This window comes from Pongo abelii, chromosome 4 (assembly GCF_028885655.2).
Source record: "Pongo abelii isolate AG06213 chromosome 4, NHGRI_mPonAbe1-v2.0_pri, whole genome shotgun sequence".
Classification (NCBI taxonomy): domain Eukaryota; kingdom Metazoa; phylum Chordata; class Mammalia; order Primates; family Hominidae; genus Pongo; species Pongo abelii.
In genome coordinates, this window is record NC_071989.2 from 174003527 (window position 1) to 174021726 (window position 18200).

The following is an 18200-nucleotide window of genomic DNA, read 5'->3' on the forward strand; positions in this document are numbered from 1 at the left end:
CCAGGACCACATATAATGAAGAGAAGTCAGTTAATCTAGATCATAAAGGAAATATTGTCAGAATAATTGAACTAGGGATGCTAGGTAGATCAGAATAGCAGATATATGCAACAAAATTCTGTACATAATAAGTATTCTGTGTCTGAGTCCAGCAAGTTGACAAAAGCTGTGACAGTAATACGAAGGGGGGATTTAGTAGAAAAGTTATTAACTAGTAATAGGGATTATATTCTAAGAGGGCCACAGTCTACAGAATGCAAAAGTAGTAGATGTAAAGAAGAACTATTACCTCCAGTGTTGAGGTAGAGCATCTAAAGGAACCAAGTTGGAAAAGGACACTGTGCTTCTCAAAGCTGAGATTCAGAGTTCATTGCAAAGGGTATGACTGTGGCTGGCCCTCTAGATGGTGGAAATGTTTATTGAGGTGTTTAGGCTAGGAATGGCAGTAAGAAATTCCACACTAGTACACCTGAGGTACTTTTGGCCTACTGGGAACATTAATGAAGCTTACCACCATGCTGCTGGTGAAACTCACTAGGACTCATTCTTCTGGGCAATTGGCAAAACTCACTGGGAAGCTTCCAAGCAGTATGTGCTAGAGAAACTTAGCTGTACACCACCGAGTTCTCCTGCACACCTCCACACACTGGCAAGGGCACAGCACCTCAGATGTAAGAAAGCAAGTACCAGACCAGGAAGAGAAGCCCCTTCATTCTGCAGTGTTCCTGCAATAAATACTCTTACTGGTCTAACATTGTGACAACTGATAGAGAAGAAATATTTACAAGGTCCACCTTCAGTTGCACAGAAGTGAACAAAGGAGTAGATTTGGAGCTAAGAGACAATAAGTTGATAACTGACACATGCCATTTTTACCTGATCAATCTATATTTTTCTGGTCAAGCAATACAGAAAGATGAATCATGCCTGAAAAACAATTTATTGATTTGCCCTAACACCTCACTTGCATAGACCAAAAAATACTCAAATCCTATGAAATACTGCCACCATTACTAACTCTACTTCTAATGTAACAGCTGCCATTTTTAATATATGCAAATTCTTGTGCCAGATGCTTTACATTCACTATCTCATTTAATACTCAAAACAGCTTTATGAGCTGGTACACGTATTAACCCCATATTAGTAAACTCAGATATGAAGGGCTTAAGGTTGGAAGAGTAAAAGAACTGAGATTCCAATCCAGGACTATCCATACACCGCGCATTCTCGCCAAGTAGGTAACTCTCCATGAAAGCCCCCAGATTGTTTGTTGGCATGGAATCAAAAAAATGGAATACGATGAAAGAAATGTTAAATAACATCAGATGAAGAAATCTTGGGCAGTTATTTCATCCCATAGGTAACGAATGGTCTTGCAGGAATAGTATTGACCATAATGTGTCAAGGGTTATGAAATTAATTGCCTATAGTAGACAGGCAGATAATGCTTCACAGTGAAGTAATACTGTAATTGTCAGGCATTCATGGAGACTGGAGAGTTCATGCCGTGTGGAATGGGGCTATTGCTCCTCAGTCGCACTGATGACCACACTAGAAAATAAAACCATATCATCCTGATTTTTCAGGAAAAGTAAAGAAAAAAAAATAGAATGTTTATGTGAAATCGCCTATTTAAAAAGAATATTGTCAATGAATTAAAATGTTTTAAAAGGCACTGTGAGAACCAAAAAGTACCTGTCAGCAGTGCCCTGTGGTTAACCAGTTTGATATCTGTGTCCTGTAGTTATCTCAGAATAAACACCTCTTGTCACTGGGACAAGTGGAAGGTGCCCTGCCCTCTTGATAATGATTGGATGGACACTGCCAGGGTTTGCTTCTGTGATTACTACTCTTAAATCCAATCTACCTCCACTGCCATGTTCTTTTGATCTGATAACACATCCCATCAGGAAATAGAGAACTCAGGTAGGCCTGGAAAATATTTAGCCTTTTAGTGATTTTTCAAAACTTTGGACTACCTCATTATATATTACTCTTTAAGCTAAGCTTCATTATTTTATTATTAAAAACTTTATTAAAAACCAGATGAACATCTATCAAAATTTTTTAACATTTTATAACTTTATTTATTATCTTTCCTTGTTTTACTAAAGTATTTTAAAATAAATTCCGTACATTGTGGCATTTAAATCTCCCATATTTCAGCATATATCTCTCAAAAAATTTTTTAAATCAAACTTACTGCCCCAGTGCCATTAGCCAATCTATTAAAGTTAACAATATTTCATTCATTCCAGAATGTTTCATATTCTGGTTTTTTTTTTTATCTTTGCTTCCTTGTGGTATTTACTGCATTCCCTTTCCCTCATATTTCTTGTTAATGGATATTAGCTCTAGAAACTTTCGGGGGTTCATGTTTTAGTAAGAATACTTCGTGGAGGCACTGGGTGGAGTTTAGCTTTTTCAAATCAATCCTCTTGCTCTCATCTCCTGGTTTGTGGCACCGCAGTTCAGGGTACTCCCCCAATTAACAACAACCGTTTTAGTTTCTTCCAATTGTGAGAGTGTCTTCTTTGAAATCACAAGCAGATAAAGAAAACTCACAGTGGGCTGTTTGTCTTTGATCTTTCCTTCTTTCTAGCTGTGACCATCAGTCATCCATTGTTTTTTCAGTCCCTGTCTAGGACCTACTGTCATCCTCCTTTCTGAAAGTTTTCAAAAATTATCTTTCTCCATGCCCAAACAACAGTGCCTTCAGAGCATATGTAACACAGATACACATCAAGAAGGGAATTGAATTTGAAAAAACTGCATCCCTTAAAACAAATCACCATAGGTCCATCTGCTTTATCTACAGTCACTTCTGTTTTGACATTTGCCAGTATGCAGGGAGACACTGGGCTAGGGTCCTTTCTTCTTCCTTCATCCAAAAGCCCTTTGAGAGAATAGTCTGGGAGATTGATGTGTTTTAACAGCTGGGTTGTTATCGGTAGATAAATACTCACTGATTTTGAAGTTTACAATGAGAGTAACTAATGATATCAGTTACCATGGAGAAGGGTAATTCCAACTATTTCTTCTGAAACCACCTTAATTCTCTTGTATTAGGTCAAGAAAACATTCTTCTTGCCTTGTCTTAAGTTAAATTACGATAATGTTCTGCCATTAACTGTCAAAGAAGGGAGCCATGTATTTTTTTTTTTCCACTTTAATTCTTAGGATTCCCCTTAGGTGGGTTGAGTCTTAATCTACCCCTTCAAATTTATTGTTCAGAGGAAACCAAGAAACAAACATCAGATTATGTTCAACCTGAGAATTAGTATTCAACTGCTTTGGAGAATGAGATTTTTAGACCATTACCACAAATAGATAAGTGTATGTGATTTTTCCCCTAATCTCAATTACACATCTTTTGATTCCTGAATTGCTAGTTTGAACACCATTCTAAACCCTATGTTTAATAAGAGTCTTCATTCTTTCTCTATTGTCTTCTCTTTGGAGTATGGTCCTTTCTGCTAATCTACGTGCATAGCCTGAGGAACGTACAGAAACTGTGGAAGGAATATTGAGAAAAATATGACACTGTATAGCAGTCAGAATGACTGCCATAACAAAATACCACAGACTTGGTGGCTTCACAAATGAAAAAATATTTCTCTCAGTTCTGGAAGCTGGAAGATCAAGGTGTTTGAAGGTTTGGTTTCTCCCAAGTCCTCTCTCCTTGGCTTGCAGACAGCCAACTTCTCACTGTAGCCTCACATGGCCTTTTTCTCTGTGCTGGAATTACTCTGGTATATCTCTTCTTATAAGGACACTAGTGATACTGGGTTAGAGCCCTACCTTTATTACCTCATATATTCTTATTGACCTCTTTAAAGGTTGTATATTCAAACACAGTCACCTTGGGGGTTAGAGCATCAACATATTAATTTAAGGGAACACAATTCAGTTCATAACATGCCTTGAATACTTTATCTCATCTATAAATTTTTGTACAAAATAAACCATCTAACCATCTACACCATATTAGCTCCACATTTTGAGTAGGCATGACAAAATCTGAATGTGTTTTTTAGCAGACTTGGATAGGAGCCTGTCTTATTTGCAACTGAATCATATTTATGTTTGATTATTGCTAACTAGGTGGAAATACTTCAGGGATTTATCCTGAAAGATATAATGTATTTTTGTGTATGTGTGTGTGTCTGTGTGTCTGTGTGTGTGTGTGTGTGTGTGTGTGTGTGTGAGTGTTTTCTTTCTGGTTTTGATGGCTCAGTAAAGTTATCTACTCTCCCAGCCTGACTTCCTCACAAAGAATGAGCAATATGGATATTATTTAAAGATCTGTCTTTATGTCTGAAAATCGATTCTTTCCATTCTTTTAGGTTAAGGTTATTAAAAGGACACTACTCTGAAGGATAGAGCATTTTTAGTCACTTGCCTCTGTGTGTAAATTTTAAATCCTTTCCTTAGTGCATATATGATGAGTTAGAAAAAGTGATTAGTCATCTTCATAGTTCCTTGAGATTCTATAAAAGGGGAGGGTTTGGATATAACCAAGAAATTAAATCAGAGAGAGAGGGCGAGGGGATTGGTAATAACAGCAATAAAATTGGACAGTGTCTGGTATATAAAAGTCTGAATGAAAAATGAGTGACTTATTGATTGAATTTTATAAAAATTATGTCCATTCTCTAAGTAATTCCTAATTTAAGAAGTGGGCTACAAGACTATTTTTGAAAATAACTTTTTTAGATGTTTTAATGTTAATACAGACTATGTATAATTCAATTTTTTATTCTCTTTCATTACTAGCTCTATAAAAATCAATATATTGTTTAGGGTCAAATTTGTATTTTTTTTTAAAAAAAATCTCTCTTCTTAAAAAAGAAGGCTCACATTCCTAAGTTCTGGTGATTGGCTCCAAATTCTCAACCTATGGCAAACTTAATATTAAACTGTCTTCTGTCTACCATGAGTTAAGACAATTAGCAACCATTTAGAGTAATGAAATTAGACAGTACTCAGGATAAATGGATGTCTTTGGTTTGCATGACAAGCTGTGACTGACTTAGTGACGAGCGTGAAAGTTTATGTGCCAGACAGAGGGGATTGTCACCTTGATTTTTTTTTTTTTTTCTTTTTTGAAGTCTGTCCCAGGCCAGTTCAACTGTTAAATTTCAATTAAACTAAATTTGGTCAGGAAAAAAAAGAAAAGAAAGATTGGAAATGTAAGTATATTTCTTTTATCTAGGCTGAGCTGTTGGCAAAGCAAACTGGCTTTTCCATACTTGGCATTTATTAATAATATTTTGAATACCATTGCGCTTTTTAAGCTGAGTGTGGTGGAATTCTCTTGTGGGATTATTAAATGAGTCGATTTGCATTCTAATGAGAACAAATGTTTGGGATTGCATTGTTAAAATGCTAAAACGGTGTGTGTATAATTATTTTGCAGCTTAGATTCGCAGAACTCATTTCCCCAAACTCCTTTTTTTAAATAACTAAAGAGTCAGAGCCTACTGACGGCTGGAGGGGAGGTGATTAGGGTAATTTAAACTGTTCACAAATGACTTTGCCACGGAATGAAAGCATTTCTTTCGCTTTGCTCAGCTCCTTTCATTATCTTTAAGCGGCCGCAGTGTTGAGTCCCATAAGAAGTCTCACCAAGCTCTCTTTCCTTGTACAGTTTCTCATTTGTATTGATTAATCATTTTGTAATTCCATTCGAGGTTGACTTGCTCATCTTTAAGGCATTTGCTGCTTTTTCTTTGCTTGTCTATCCTGTAACCGTTATGTTGTCTGTTCTAATACCTTAGCTTTATCACTGCAAGTCAAGCTTTAAAACATTAATCCTTTCATGCTTTAATTTCATATTCTATTACCAGAATGAATGCAAATACTTTCCTTTTTCTCCTTTTTAATCATCTTTACTACAGCTTTTGCACATGGGCCAATAGTAAACTAAGCTTTTATTATTTACAGTATAACTTTGTTTTTTAAAATAGTTTTTCAACTCTTTGCTTCATAAATTCTGTTGACAAAATACAAATGTTTACTGAAAAAATCTGTAGTCTTAATTTGTTGTTGCTAATTTTTAATAAAATACATATATGTTGTAAGTGGAGATTATTATGGTACTAGTGTTAACAGTAGAAATGTTTCATTATTATAATTTCAAGTATTTGGATTGTTGGCCTTGGCCTGAAGAGTTGATTGTCATGGCAAAGTTTTGGAAAGATGATTATTTTAGATTTCTTGCACATAGAGCTTGAAGTTGGAAAGAGAAACTAGAGGATTATGGTCTATCCTACTCTTTTTCTGTAGAAAATGACTGAATTCTTGAAAAATTAAGTGATTTTTCCCTACGGACAGCAAATAGTTCTTTCATGCATGTTTATTTCAAAAAAGTGAATTAAAACAGAATTGTGTTTCTATTTTGATGACCAATGCTTTATTAGGCTAAATGATGCTTTGTGTTTATTCCATAAGGTAAATATTTACATATATGTTATTTGTAATACAATTTACATATATGTTATTTGTAATACAAATATAGTTGTTTGGAAATATAAAGAATGGACATTGCTTTGAAAAATGCAGAAGTGTGAAAATTATGCAGTAAAACGGAATTTTATGATAGTCGCTAATACAATGGAAGCAGGTGGCTTCAGTTAAAATAAATGTTAAAATTTGATAATATTCAAATATAAGGAAAAAGCCAATTAATTAATGTGCTGATGGTTATTCCCTGCTTGAGACATTAATTAAAAGCTCATGATAATTGGTGTCAAGACTTTTCATAATTTAAAAATTGGTGCTTTTGTTCCAAGTCCAGTTTTGATGGTTTCAAGAACTTAAAAGTTTTACGAATATGGCATATTTTAAAATACTAGTATAGTTATAAAAATAGAAAAGCTTAAATTCTCTTATAACCTTAATTTCCTTCTTGGTAGAGCTTCATAGTGAGAGATCAGTTAGGATTCATTTGGTTGCAGCTGGTAACTAGAAACATGACTCAGACCAGTTTAAATAGGGAAGTGGATTTTTTTTTTTTTTTTTTTAAAGCACAAATAGATAAAAGCCCGGAGGTGGGACCAGTTTAAAATATGCGTATCTAGGTCGGTGATCCCATCCCAAGACAGCGTCCTTGGATCACGTGGAAAGAAAAATCGGTAACTCTTGGGAAAAAAACAGGGAAATGGATGCTTGCAAAGAAGTCTAACTATATGGAATTATCAGTAGAAGTTTTCAGGTTGTAATATGCTACCCAAATTATCATAATAAACATAGAGACAAAAATAGGGGGCTCTACTTGCTCACTTTATTTTTCACTCTCATATTTCCCCATGTGCTGTCATTATGGGATTCATAGGATGGACTGATGAAGGAAAGAGGGCCTGATGAAATGGATTCAAATGAAATAAATTATTCCATAATCATTTTATTTTCAGGCTTGAGATTCAAGGCAGATATATGTATCACAAACAATATCTCCTCTTGTGTACAGTAAAATTACCAACTTTGTTCTCTACAACTTTGAATCCTTTAATCTTCCTGTGGATGAACAGCTCCCCCCTTCTGCCCCGTAAAGCCTTAGTCTGTCATGACCTTTCATACCTGTTTTGTCTTTAGAAACAGCTTTGTAAATGTCACAAGCTTAGGATTCTTTTTAGAGGCTTTGGGTCTCAGCTCTATAACCACCGAGTCATCAAATTCGGGTTGGTTGTGGTTCATGATATTTATTGACTGCTAGTTTGGTTTTAGGACCCTAATGCTATAGGTTGAAGTGCCATATTGTCCTATCAATGAAGGAAAAGTCAAAGACTATCGGTCTTGTTATTTTCTCTCTCTATATATATATATGTGTTTTAATTCCCTGAATTAGCTATAATCTTAATAGTTTTAACTTTACAAAATTTTTTCTGTTGCCATGGAAGAAAACTAAATAAACATAGGCTTTTTCCAGCCTGCACCAGGATAATATCATCAAAAGATTGAACTCAGAAATGATCAAAACTAGTTCTTCAAATAAAATTGGCAGGAGGGGAAAAATAGATTGCATGTATGCAGGTGCTAGAAAGCTCTCTTAACTTGCAGAGATCATAAAGAAAAAACCAAAAATGGAAGGACTATTGACTGCAGAAATGCAATATTGCAGATGATAATTACATTTCAGAGTGGCTTAGAAAAATTATTATTCCTGAGAATATTAACTTAAGTTTCAAAATATAATAAGATTAAATATTTAATAGTACTGATAAACCACGTGATTGCGTAAAATGTACGAAAGCCTTCATCGTTAGGAATTTTACACAAGAGTGAGAATCTGTCCATACTGGGCAAAAGCGAAGATTTTACTGGAGTAAACACTACTGAAGTTGATTAAGCGGCTCAGCCGTTGCATGAATGCAGAGAAATGTACTGCCCTGAAATTCTTTCTAATTGAGCAGGTGTGTTTTTCAAAAGGTTGTTCATTAAGTGGATTTTATTGTTTGTGTGTGTATGTGTGTGTATGTTTGAATACATATTTTAGGATTGCCAAATGGCTCTTGATATTTTTGTGTTTAAAAATAAACATAAATTTCCTGGCAAACATGAAAATCCTGGGGTATTTAGATGGAAATCTACATTTCTGTTACTTTTGCATCTAAGGGGAAAAATAAAGGAGCAATTTTGTTTTAAAAAATTCATATTATTTTTCCTTGGCTTCAGGGCTTTACGAAAATTGAAATTTTGCCAAAGCAGTGCTACTGAATTTACCAAAATATTAAAGGGAATTCAGAACTCTGACAAGATTGACTTGCAATGGGTATTAATCTTGACAAAGCTTATTTCTCTAGTTGTAATAAATGTAATTATTCACAAATATATTCATTGTGCTTTTCTATTTTAAAAAATTTCTCTTTGCTTCTTTCTCCCCAAGATTAAAATGCTTGGTAACACTATAAAGGTGTTTAGCTAGTTTAGGAATCTACTACCCTTCTCTAAGACATGGAAAAATAAAGCTTCAGTGAAAACAAATAAATTAATACACTTAGGAAAAATTAATCCCAAGTGGTTTTATAAGTTACTGGGCTCAAAATTACAAACTATGAACTATGAGGGGATTTTAAAAGCCATTGTGAACCACTGGCACAATGTTCTACTTTAGGCAAAAGCCAAAAAATACACACAGCATATTGAAAGTAAAACAGAAAAATCAAAACCATATATATTTTTCCATTGCTTTTATGCTTTAAAATTTTGAGAATGCTTTGACATATATTCTTATGATATGATCACAAAATTTTCCTGTGGTTAAAATTTATGAATGCTTGTCATTTTACAGGTTAAGAAACAAAGGTATAATGACATTAAGTTACTATGCGAAACCACATAGATTGTCATAGGTTGATCCAACACTTGAACACATGTTTCTGTGCCATTTCTATTGTACTGAAATGTTTCCCAGATTGTCATAATCATGGCAGATCAGATTACAGGCACAGTCAATCTAAAGAAAGTATAGAAAACACAACAAAAAGATCTGGGAATTGACAAGGGATATTGTAAAAGTCTAGCATCATGTATTAATCAATTGGTAAATGTGTATCAAATCCTAAATTAGGTACATAATGTAAATAAATGAATAAGTAAATAAATAAGGACATAGGATTTCCCCTTATATAACTCATGAATAATTAGGAAGAAAAACCATGTGTAATAGAAAAACAGTTCAAGAGATTTGGCTGTAAGAGTTTGAGAGTAGGACCTTGGGAGAGAGAAAATGATTTACAGCATAGTTGTGCTGTCCATTATGGTAATCGTTAGTCAAATGTGATTATTGAACACTTGAAATGTGGCTAATGTAAATTTAGATGTGTTGTGAGTATTAAATACACAGCAGGTTTTAAAAACAGTATGGAAAAATCATCTAATATCTTAATTTCATATGGAGGCATGTTAAAATATTAATATTTTGGATGTATTGGGTTAAATAAAATACATCATTAAAATTATTTTTGCCTCTTTTAAAACTTTTTTTTAACATAACTACTAGAAAATTTAAAATGGTATATGTGGTTCATATTTTAACCTTATTAGGCAGAGGCTGAAATAGAATACTGAACTCCCAGAGCTGCTGGAAAGTTATGAGGCAAGAAGCAGATCTTAGACGAGGAGAAAGGTGAGGAGTGGAGTGAATAGAATATTAGAAGACTCTTCCATGATATCTTTCATAGCTATAAATCTTCAGTTCAGACTACTAACCACAAAACTTTTTATGTAAAAAGAAAAAAACAGTACTTCCACCTAGGGGCATGATACAACTTTATGAAGATGGCATTGTAACTTGCTCTTAAAGAAGGGTTTGGATATACCATCCAAATTCCTTCTCAGTATTTTATGCATGTTATTCATAATTTTTCACAGCAACTTCATTATTTCCATATAAAGATGACATAAGGACTCAGAAATGGCCTTTCACGAATTTTTGAAAGAGTGCATTCTACATATCACTGACAAAGTTTACTCAGAGGAGAAGGCTTAGGTAGAAAGAATAGTTCAAGTTATTAGAGTGAAGAGATTACAAATTAGTGTTCAATATGGAAAAATGAATTTGAGACAGATTTTGGAAAGTCTACAATAGTAATGAATTTAGATGAGGGATATAGGATGGTATGGCAGCAATGTTAAAATAATAATACAATAAGGTCTCGTTATATGTTTATAAAAATAAGTTACCAATGTGGACCTGTTTTGTGATTTCTAGGCAAATTTAATAGAAGTAAAGCAATAACCAAATAGCAACAATAACAAAAAGGAGTTTAGTCTTCTGATGCCTCATCTATCTTTAGGAAATTCTGAAAGGATTACATTTACAATGAATGGGACATTCTTCCGTAGTTTCTCAGATTTCCTAGTTCTAACCAACACAGATAACTTTTCTTCACTTCTGTACTCTGTTGAAATACCACGTCACAAAACCTGACTTCTGACTTCCTAAACAGCTGCTGGGGAGCTAGATGAAACCAGCTGGATATAGAAGGCAAATGAGAAACAGCAGACTAAAGATCTCCACGCAGATAAATTTTCCTTCCTTTCTCCCCTCCGTGTCCAGCTTCCAGATACGATTCTTGCTGCAGTGAGCCCAGTGAAGTCCCACATGCAGAGCAAACACAGGACCTGTGCACCCTTCTCTATCTCTGAGGCCCCTTGGGAAGCAACAGGCATCTCAATAACAGACTCATGCTTTTCCTCCCCTCACCCTCTCCACCCTGGGCTTACACCTTCCGAAGAGACTGCAACACTTTAATTTTTGATTCACTGTGTTAATTTTTGCTTTTTTTAGAGGACTCTAGCTAAGAAAGACAGGGATATTGAAAAATGTGATTAGGTCAAAAGGAGGGCAGAAACAGTCACTCACATTTTGTCAGTGCTCTCTTTGTTCCAGAAATTCTTTTAAAGAATTTTATGCAAATTATCTTTGGTAATCCTTCAGAGCAACTCCACTATTTCCATATACACATGAAGATTTAAAAACTCAGAAGCGATATATATCTTACTCAAGATTAAACAGACAGTATGGGAGAGAAGGAAGGCTTCGAGAGTTTCACCTTACATTGATTAAGGTCATAGAAGTGGCAGAAGAAATAAAGGGTCAGAGAGGTAAAATTACCACTTTGATCCAAACAAATGTAAATAGGAGCAGAAAAGGATTTCAAAGCTGGACAAGACTAACTCCAAAGATTGAGGTCTCAACTGTTTTGTCTTACTCCTGCTTCCAGTATAAAGATGGAAGATTAGGAAATCTTTAAAAGGGATTAAGATGATTAAAATAAATATATGCCCGGCAGTGGGATTGTATGCATGTATCAAAATATCAGATGTACCCCATAAATTTGTACAATTATTATGGATGAATAAAAAAAAAATTTTAAAGGTGATTGGGATGCCTAAATAGGAGAAAGGATAACTTCAAGAGACAAAGGAGTTTAAAGATATTTGAAGCTGTGTGTAATGGGGAAAGGCACCTTAGACTTGACCTATACAACTCCAGTGAAACAGAGAAAAAGCAAAAAGACATATTTTGGTTCACTGTAAGGAAAACCTTTCTGAAAGTTAGAACTACTTAAAAATGTCAAAGGCTTGTAATTTTTCCATGATTGTTAGGGGAATGGGAGGGATCAAATTGGATCTGGAAAATTTTAGATAGACCATGCTATGGAGAAAGTATTGGCATCAATTATCTTTATGGTAATATTTTCTAACATAGAGATTACATGATTTTGTGTTTTTTCATTGGACTAATATTTGAGTACACTAAAACTTTAAAAGCAAGACATTATAAACAGTTCCTATGAATAGATACCATGACCATTTGCCCCCAGATTTTGGCTGGGGAAGGAGTTCCTTTTAATCATGCAAATGAATACTAGAAAATAAGCATCTCATTCACAGTGTCAGGAGTTTTTAACCTTAAACTAATACAGTTCCCACATCACTGTATGACTATTTTGGAAAACATTAATTCTTCATTTGAAAAAATAATTGTATAAAGGTCAAGGCAAGGTTTTCATGCTTGACAAAGAATGTGTTTTGGTCAACTTTAACCCAGTAGTTGGCCTCTGTTACCAAGAGTATTATTTATAAAACTTCAGTGAGAAGTGGAACATATATTAGTCTTTGAATAGGTGGTAAAAATACCCAGGGAGCAAATGTAGCATTTACTGTAAATGCAATCTTCAAAGGTAGAGTGTTAATCTATTTTATTATGAAAGATGTCTTATAGTTCTCATAATAAAGAAAAAATTCTAATTGTCAATCTCAACAAATCTTCTGTATACCCCCCAAATAAGTTAAGGTCTGTTCAATAATAATTACTTTCCATGTCACATAAAAACTTGAGATTTTGTAAAGTTGGCTATTCTCAGAGAAGCAGAATCCATTCAAAGAGATGTTCCAAGACACTCATCCAGTAGGAGAGAAAAATTCAGGATTGGAAATGGCTTTACACACACACACACTCAGTTTAATTTTAAATTTCAGTTTAATTATCTTTCTTTAATCTTTCTGGAAGAGCAATAAAAACAATCATAGCCTTATCCTACAAGGTGTAGCCATCTCCTCTGTTTTTTAATCCAAATGATTCAAATACGTAATGAAAAGGCCATATTTTTTCCACAAAGGGATTACTTGTTTCTATTAAATAAATCTTCTAATTTTTTTTCCAAACTCTCCCTGATGAGCATCTATTATTACTAGTTGGCTCAAACTGGGATGCTTTTCTTCCAGTCCTCACTTTCAGTTGATAGTGCACCGTAGTCTACCACCTACATTCCCTTTCCCTTGGATGTGATAACCAGAGTGAAATGAACAGGAAATCCTGTCTTGGTCATTTCCCTCCAGTTTCTCCAAGCCTGTTGTTGCAGTAGCTGTTATATTATCTACCTGCCATACCAACATAATTCTGGTTGGTTGGTCTTGCTTGGAATGTAGCAAGATTGCCATGCAAGCTAGGTTATTGTTCAGTTGCTGAAGGCAGTTTCTGAGTTGTTTTTACTGTCTGATGGAGATCTCTTTGTGCAGAGATTTCTTTCTTTCTTTCTTTCTTTGTTTCTTTCTTTGTTTCTTTCTTTGTTTCTTTCTTTCTTTCTTTCTTTTTCTTTTCTTTCTTTCTTTTTCTCTCTCTCTTTCTCTCTTTCTCTCTTTCTCTTTCTCTCTTTCTCTTTCTCTCTTTCTCTCTTTCTCTCTTTCTTTCTTTCTTCCTTTTTGTGACACAGTTTCACTCTTGTTGCCCGGGCTGGAGTACAATGGCGTGATCTTGGCTCACCGCAACCTCCGCTTCCCGGATTTAAGGGATTCTTCTGCCTCAGCCTCCTGAGTAGCTGGGATTACAGATATGCACCACCACGCCCAGCTAATTTTGTATTTTTAGTAGTAACAGGGTTTCTCCATGTTGGTCTGGCTGGTCTCAAACTCCCAATCTCAGGTGATCCACCCACCTTGGCCTATCAAAGTACTGGGATTATAGGTGTGAGCCACTGTGCCCGCCTTGTGCAGAAATTTCTATAGCCAAGAAAATATAATAGAGACAGCCATAGGCTGATGAATAGATTTCCATGTTGAGTTATCTTGATTGTGAGTCAAGTTTTATAAAATATATGGACTTTCAAGTAAATATTTCCATAATGTAAAGTGCTATTTTTAGCAGGATGTGGATCACAGAGAAATTCTCTCATCCTGATTTTTGCTCAAGAAATTAATATGAAAGATACGGTGCTTTCCCATAATGTCTTCATAGTCTATTTGAAATATATTTAAAATTCTATTATTCAAAGATAATGATAGTGGGTGCTCACATTTTGTTCCGGAGCACATGTTTGGTATTCTAGAAGAGGATAAAAGTTTAAAGGAAATGAGTTTGTTGGACCAGGTGACCTTAGTGTGGTATAATCCTGATCAAACTAAAATTTTGGAAATTCATTCAGAAAATAAAATTTATTTTACCTAGCTCATGTTATGTTATGAAGAAAGTGACAGTAACTTAAAGATAAGAATACTCTCCATGGTAGGCAGCATTTTGGTTTCTATGATCTCCCCCACTTGCCGCCTGCTTTGATTTAGATTTGTGTCATCACCCAAATCTCATGTCAAATTGTAATCCTCCATGTTGGAGGAGGAGCCTGCTGGGAGGTGATTGGATCATGGGGGTGGATTTCCCCCCCTTGCTGTTCTCATGATAGTGAGTTCTCACAAGCTCTGGTTCTTTTCCTCCTCCTCTGGCCATGTAAGACATGCCTGCTTCCCCTTTGCTTTCCATCTAACATGATTGTAAGTTTCCTGAGGCCATGCTTCCTGTACAGCCTGTGAAACTGTGAGCCAATTAAACCTCTTTTCTTTGTAAATTACCCAGCCTGAGGTAGTTCTGTATAGCAATGTGAGAACAGACTGAGAAACCCCCACCACTCCACTCTGCATTATGCTCGTGCATGTTACCTTCTGTGGCAAAAGGGAGTTGGCAGATGGAATGAATATATTAGGCTCCTTGGTGTAGGGAGGTGATCCTGGATGATTCAGGTGGGCCAGTCTAATTAAATGGGCCTGTAAAGGCATAGCAAAGAGGAAGAAGAGTCAGAGGCAGAAGAGTCAAAGTGTGTGTGCGCATGGCGGTGTTAGACAAATGTACAATGAGGAGGACTCAACTTGCTGTTATTGGCTTTGGAGATGGAGAAAGGAGGCCATGAGCCAAAAGATGCAGGAGACCTCTAAAGTTGAGAAAGGCCCTTGGTTGGCAGCCCACAAAGAACTGGGACGTCAGTACTACAGCTGCATGGAATTCAATTCTGCCAGCAACCTGAATGAGCAAGTAAATGGATTCTTCACTAGAACCTCCAGAAAGAAACATAGACCTGCCATAACCTTGATTTCTGCCTTGTGAGACTTGAAATAGAGACCCTGCTAAACCAGCTGGGCTTCTGACCTGTGGAAACTGTGAGATAATTAATGGGGTTTGTTTTAAGATGCTAAATTCGTGGTGATTTGTTAAGGCAATGATAAAACTCTAATGCACTCACCTACAGTTTTAGGCAGTTACCTCACCACTCCTATACTTAAACCATGTGTGTGTTGGAATTTCAGTAAACTCAGACCTTGTAGTGCTGATTTCTTGAGCATGTTCCTGGGATTGGAGGGAGAATTTCTATGACTTATTTTATAATTTGGATTACAATTGGAAACCTGTTGTCCTATTTGAAACATTTTATTAGACCATTTTTTATTAGACCATTTTGAAGATGGAGAAAACCAGTTATATGATCTTCTTCATTGTATCCCGATTCCATAGGTCATGATCCTTCAAAATTTAAGCAGATGCACCTAAATTGCCAACATTTGATTTCATATCAAACAGGATAATAGCAAAGAAAATACACTAAAATAATGTTCTTAATTTGTTTTATTCAGACTTATTGCATACACATTTACGAAGACATTACTTTTAGGATGTTGGATGTATTGTCATAAAATTATTAGCCACACATAAATATTTATAGATCTTATTAGAATTCACTAATCTTCTCACTATTAGCCAGCAACTTCAGCTGAAAATTTCCATAACAATTAGTATTGTTAATGCAAAGTGCTGTGCCTATTTTTGCCGAAACGGGTGTCTTTTACATGAATTTGCCACCATTTTAGATATCTTTGCATCTAAAATGAAATGAGGAAAACCATATCTGTTATTAAACTGTGCCTGTCTTTGTTTAGAGCTACTGCTATGAGCCAGAAATCTTGCGAAAGTTTTTCTGCATATCTCCAGCATGTTTCTGAAGTTTCTTACTACCCTGAAGACAGATATTTCTTCCTCATCTTTTGGGAGACTCCGGGAGTCAGTCTTAAGAAGGTCTTATTGTGTGCATAGCCTCATGCCCCTGCCCACATTGATAACTCACCAAGGGGTTGAGATTTTATAATTCAGCCTGATTAGGCTGCTAACCATCACATCATTACATAAAACCCTACTATAATGGTACACATTCACCTAAAGCACCAACACAATCAAGATTTAAAGAATGAGTTAAGTAAAACAAAAAAAAAAGGGGAAAAAAAATAACACATTTCCCCCCATACTCTGTAAACAGCATTTTGGTTCAAACATGTATCTCATTAGTAAACTACCTGAAAACAATAGGCTGTAATGAGATCAGTCAGTAGCTTCATATTACAACATAGCTTGGGGGGCCCTGTTCTTTTGGTAAAGGAGTGTATTTTTTACAGAAAAAAAAAATATGTGTATCAAGTTAATATCTCAGTGACAAACCAGTGCTAACTAGCACATGTCTGCATGTCACCAGAGGTGGCTGTGCCTGACATTTCCTGGAGGACAGCCTATAGTTAAGTAGTATTGAAAGGCACCACAGGCATTATAGCAAATGTATACGGGACAATGAGCAACAATGGGGCAAAAATCAAGCTATTCGAGCTAATGGCTGATGCTGTGTTCACAGTACTATACTTGTGCCATTCATATCACTATGGCTAAGGTTGTGTCTGTTTTCATAATAGAGCTACTATTTTAGAGGTTTATAACCTGGCAATAAAAATTGGCTTCCGGCAAGAACTTGACATACAAGACAAGACCTCAGCAAGAAAGTGATTTTTGAGAAATCAGATTTTGTTCGGGGGGAGCAGGTATGGAATATGTACTGTTGTTTTAGACATTCATTTGAGTTTCTGAAACTCAATACAGCTCAGATTTGGAAAATGGCATTTTGTAAGTTATTAGACTACAAAAAAATCAAACTTGTGAAAGTCTGGGTCAAACAATGCTTATTTTTAAGGGCTTAGCTCAGAACATTTTTATCTTTCAAAATGTTCTTTCTAGACTTTTCAAAGTAGGAGCATTTTTAATGATTCACAGTTCTTTATTTTGATATACAGAAAGGCACAGTTGTGTGAAGATCAAGAAGTTAAAAGGAGTTTATTTTTAGAAGGTAATACATTACGGTATGTTGCTTTTTTTGAAGTTAAACTCCTTATTAACACCTATTCATTAATACTATTATTAAATGTAATAGATTCATTGCACCTCAACATTGGAAGAAATCCAAATTCCAGAAAGAGCTGAAGGCATATCACTCCTACCACAACCATCACCTTCAGCTGTTTATTTAATTTTTATTTTTTGCCTAGCAGTGCACCAGAATCTTGCATGCACTAACTTAACATCCATTATTTGACCTCAAAACTCTTTAATGCTTGTGTTGTCATAGATAGATAGACACACACACAAAGAAGAAATAAGGTAAAAAGGAACAAAATTTCCAAATATATATTCCATTGCACACAAAAATTAATAATCATTTAAACTTGACCTTTTAGAACCTTTATTTTAAATATTTACAGTAGGCATGCGGGTCATCCAGTTACAGCAAGAATTGAGTTGCAGAGTAGGAGAGAAGAGAAAATTGTTGAGAAATTAAAAAAAAAAAAAAAGGGGGGGGTGGGGGGGTGGGGGATAAATCCAAAAGGGAAGAGAGGTAAGGATATTAGCAAAGTAGCAATTCTCAAATATAGATGTAGATGGTGATTTTTATGATACTGTTAATTATTAACATATTAGTAATGAATATTATTTTACTGATGACCAATTTGTACTACACATTGAGCTGCTTTATAGGCAGGACAGGACAGCTATTGATAAATAATTGCTCTTTTCTTACAAATAATACAATTGTATATTTTTCCATAGACAA

At 35.2% G+C, this 18200-nt stretch overlaps 1 long non-coding RNA gene across 1 annotated transcript in view; it reads left to right on the top strand.

Annotated features, from left to right (window-relative positions):
- Positions 1–18200, top strand: part of LOC129059610 (uncharacterized) — a 1962070-nt gene that overhangs the window by 857617 nt on the left and 1086253 nt on the right. The window lies entirely within an intron of this gene.